Below are 4,964 nucleotides of genomic sequence, written 5' to 3'. Positions count from 1 at the left end.
TGCTATGAACCTTCTTATAGATTGCAGTCACCCTTGTAACCCTCCTAACTGCTTAAGTGTTGATGGAGGATGCATATCCATTATTGATTTGATCTTTGTTGGATCTACCTCAATTCCTCTGTTAGACACAATTAAACCTAAAAGTTTTCCTGTTGTTACACCAAACACACACTTTTTTGGATTTAAGCCGACATTGTATTTCTCTAATCGATCAAATATCTTTGCAAGGAATTCAAGGTGACCTTCTCTTGTCTATGCTTTAGCTAATAGATCATCCACATAGTCTTCCATTATATTGTGGATCATGTCATGAAATAGTGTTGTCATATCCCTCTGATATGTTGCTCCTGCATTCTTAAGACCAAACGACATGATGTTACAGCAATATGTTCCCCATGGACAGGTAAATGTCATCTTGTGTTGATCTTCTGGTGCAATCCAAATCTGGTTATATCCTGAGAAACCATCCATTAATGAAAGCATTTCGTTCCTAGCAATTAATTCAACTATCATGTCTATGTTAGGTAATGGGAAATCATCCTTAAGATATGCTTTGTTTAGATCTCGAAAGTCAGTACGGATTCTTATGCCCCCAATGGGCTTAGTCACAGGAACCAGATTGGATATCCACTCTACATAGTCAATAGGTCCCATGAAGCACACATCCAGAAGCTTTTGGAGTTCTATTTTGACCAGTAATGCAATCTATGGATGCATCTTTCTTAGCTTTTGTTTGTACAGTTTAATTCCTGGTAGCAATGGCGAATGATGTAACACCAATTCTGGATCTAGGCCTGGCGTATCTGTAGAGGATCAAGAGAAATTGATCGAACGTTGTTTGAAAAATTGTAAGAATTTATCCTTTTCTTTCTGGTTAATGATTTTGCTAAGTGGATATTATGTACAACTTCTCATTCTGCTATATTGACTTCTTTTCTTTCTTCCATGAGTAATGTTAAATTCTCTTTTTCAATAGGGAGGTTGTCTAACTCACTCTTTCCATTGCAATCACTTTGATCCATATCTTCTATCACAGAGGCACTTGCATCTCCAAAGTATGTTGTTCTATCCAAGTCTACAACAAATCTTGTCTTGTGATCACCTTGTGGACACCCTTCTCTGAAACCAAGGAATTTTGCAATAGCTTCATCATTCTCAAACCAATCTAGAGTTGGTTTTCCTTCTCATCCCCAATCAATCAAATGTGACCGTATAAGGAGTAATTCATTGCTTCCTTCTATTGTAAAAGATTCTGATAACATTCATACCTGGTTATTTGAGTGACCTAATATATTTTCATCATTGGTCAGTGATTGGTGATCCTCTGTCGTGTCTATTGCTTGTGGGCTGACATCATGATCAGATAGGAATTCATAGTCGTGAGAATCTGTCACACTTTCTATGTATGTTTTAGTTTCTGAGGTTGTATCACTTATCTCCTCTTGTTCTTGCATCTGATTTTATTTTGTTATAGATTTGCGGGCCCCCTTTGTATGGTGCTCACCCTTTTTAAGCCCGATATAAGTCGTTGTAGTCTTTCTTCGTCTGATTCATTGGGTGGAGCTTGATTTTTTTCCCTTGGCAGAAGTATTGACAACAACCAAGGATTAGGCTCATTTACTGGTGCTAAGCATGTGTCTGTTACCATATTTGCTTGTGCAGATGTTTGATATATTGTATTGTTGGGTGACTCGATGCTAGGTTCTTGTAGTAGTTGTCTCATATCTTCACCATTTGATTCCATACTAGGAGATGTTGGTTCTTTCTTGCTTCTCTGAGATGAAGAGGGAAATACTCATGTTGATAACTGACTTTGAGGTATGCATTCTGATGGTAGCCTTGGTTTGTTCAGTATATCTAGTGTACATTGTCTTTCTTTTGTTATATTTGGTACATGTTTATATCCTAACCTTTGATTCTTTGGGTTTTCATTCGGTAAAACAGGTTCTAATCTTCCTTGCTTTTGTAATCCCAAGCTTGTGGTACCATCATACCCATGTTTTTGTAGCATCTTGAATTCGTTGCCATATTGATCTAAGGGTAACCTGGGTATTGTCATGTCATCTTCTTCTCTGTATATCCAATGATTGACATCTTCATTCAGAGATTCTTCTTGTAAGTCTCCCCACCTAATTAAAGAGCATGAATCTGAGTATCTTACTATTTCTTTTCCTTTATCTTGTTTCATTACCATGTTCTGAGGCTTCCCAAAAGACCTAGGAGAAAGATATAATTGTTTTCCATTTGAGGTACGCGAAATAGAGTATTCCCCACAACCAACATCCTTAATCTGCAAAGAATATGTTGTAGGTGTATTCTTTTGTATTTATGTGATCGTTAATCTCCATTTGTGTAGTGAGGAGTGCTTCTTGATTAATGGGTATCTGGTTATCTACACTTTCCTTTAAGTGATTACAGTGTTGGAATGGATTTGGATCACCCTTTATGGTGATTTAAATGCCATTGTACATGAATTTAACACATTGGTGAAATGTTGATGGTACGACTTGCATGACATGAATTTATGGGCGGCTCAATAACATGTTGTACCCTAGTTCTCTGTCCAACACTTGGAAAGTAACCTCTATTGTTATAGATCCTATTTGCACTTGTAGCATAGCTACACCTTTTGAAGGACGCTCTTCATCATCATATGCTTTGATGCTTATTCTTTTTGAAGGATCAATATGAAGCTCAGAATATCCCAATGCCTTAACCAGCTTTAATTTACAGATGTTAAGACCAACTCCTCCATCTATAAGTACTCTTTTGATTCTTCTCTTATGTATTTAAGCTTCTAGATGTAGTGGGTCATTATGAAGAAGTCTACCACTGGGAACATCTTGTTTTGTGAACGCAATATGGGTACCATTAGCCAAATTCCCCACCATGGATTGAAGGCATTTTCATCTATATCTTTGTCAACTACTGAGTCTTGAAGTGCTTTTTCTAGGATAGCTTTATGATTTGGTGATATACACAATAGTTCAAAGAGTGATATATGGGTCGAGGTTTTCTTGAGTTTCTCAACAACATTATAGGTCCCTATTGCTGGTGGTGGGTATGATGGTACTCCTTGTAAAGTTACTTTTGATCCTCAAGTAACTACTGCACGATCTCTTTCTCTGGGATTTATTGTGATTGTAGCCACTGAATTATCTCTTGTAAGGGAACTGTCTGCAACATATGTTGTGTTATCAAGGTTTATTTCATACCCCTTCCTATAGTCATTATGTGCAATTCTGATATCCATGATATGTTCTATAAGTTCATCTTCAAACCATCCTGAATAAAATGGTTCTTCATGCCACCAGTCCATAAGACAGAGATTCTTGTCTTCATCATATTTTGGTGCTTCTGACATCATGCAAATTTGGTTATCATAGTCATAAGTCTCTTGACATTTCTCATCATTATCAAGTGCTTCTTGTGAATAATCATTTACTACATCCTCCGAGCTAATGGCATGAATAGTATAGTCATATGAGACTTTTGTGTAGTTAGTCGTGTTGTCTTGTATTCCCAATGTAGATGTTTCCCCTTTATCGTGTTTTACAATTGGATCCTTAAAGATGGTGTGATTCGTGTTTGTTGAAGTTTTGTTGGTATCAATTGTGATGTCACATTGAGCGATCCCGTCCTGGATTAAGTTTTTCAATTTATAGCAACTTGTAGTTTTGTGACCTTTTGTACAATGATATTCATAGATATCATTATCATTCCACCATGTAGGTTTGAAAGGACCTAGTTCATATACTCTCACTTCTGGAAAAGTGATCATATTTGTTTGTATTAACTTTTTTAATGTTGATTCAATAGGTCCCCTAGAGGTGTGTAATTCCTTTTTGGAGCACTTACCCTTTGGAATTTCGTGTTCGTAGTTTGCGCAATGTTTGCGTTGGTCGATACAGTATTATTCTCTGTATGTGGACTAAATGATTGACTTGGGCCTTGTAAAGACAAAATCGGCCGAGCTCTATTCACTGCACGAGCGTCTACAACACCATCATTGGTCACATTTTTGTTTCTTGACCAAAACTTGGATTTATCATTGTTGTTGTTATTGCCATATTTTATGAGACCCTTTTCTACTAGACCTTTCTCACACTTTAAGGTTTTTTCAGTGATTTGTTTAAATGTGGTCAAACATTGCATTTGTATCAGGTACTTAATTTTAGGGATTAAGTTTTCTGTAAACATGTCAACTTGCTATGTTTCGGGAATAATAATCTTGCATCTTCTGTAGAGAGCTCTCCATCTTTGTATGAAGGACACAAATGTTTCATTCTTATATTGTTTTGCGGCACATAAGTCCATCAAAGTAACTGGGGTTTCAATGTTATGCGAGAAGTTAGCAATGAAATGTTCAGCTAATTCACCCCATGATGTGATAGTTGGTGGTAGATGAGAAAACCACTCCAAGGCTGAGCCTCCCAGACTTTTAGGAAACAATCTCATTAGATAAGTGTCTTTAGTTGCAACCTCTATACATGTCATGAAAAAATCTCTGATGTGATCTCTAGGATCACCTTTCCCTTGATATTTGTCAAATTTTGGTGTTTCAAAATGTGGTGGGAAAGGCGACATGTATAATGTGTGATCAAAAGGATAAGAGCGTAAGTCCTGCATTGCATAACTCTTTTTATCATTACCGGTTTGCATATTTATCATATGTTGTTGCAGATTTTGTACCTGTTGGGCCAAAATATCTGTTTGAGTCAGGGGTACACTTTACGCATGTATATTTCCCACGAAAGGATTCGTGGTAGTATAACTAGGAGGTTATTGAAAGGTACCATAATTATAATTCTGCATGTTATGAGTTCCGCTAGGTACTTTGAAATAAGTGAAATGTGAACCCATGTTTGACTGGGTTGTACTCATTATATTAGCGAAACTTGGGTTTGTATTCTGATGACTGTATGTAGATCCTATGGAATAGGAAACTGGAGGTTGAGTCACAC

The sequence above is a fragment of the Cryptomeria japonica genome, chromosome 7 (assembly GCF_030272615.1).
Source record: "Cryptomeria japonica chromosome 7, Sugi_1.0, whole genome shotgun sequence".
In the NCBI taxonomy this organism is placed as follows: domain Eukaryota; kingdom Viridiplantae; phylum Streptophyta; class Pinopsida; order Cupressales; family Cupressaceae; genus Cryptomeria; species Cryptomeria japonica.
This window is presented reverse-complemented; position numbering follows the sequence as displayed.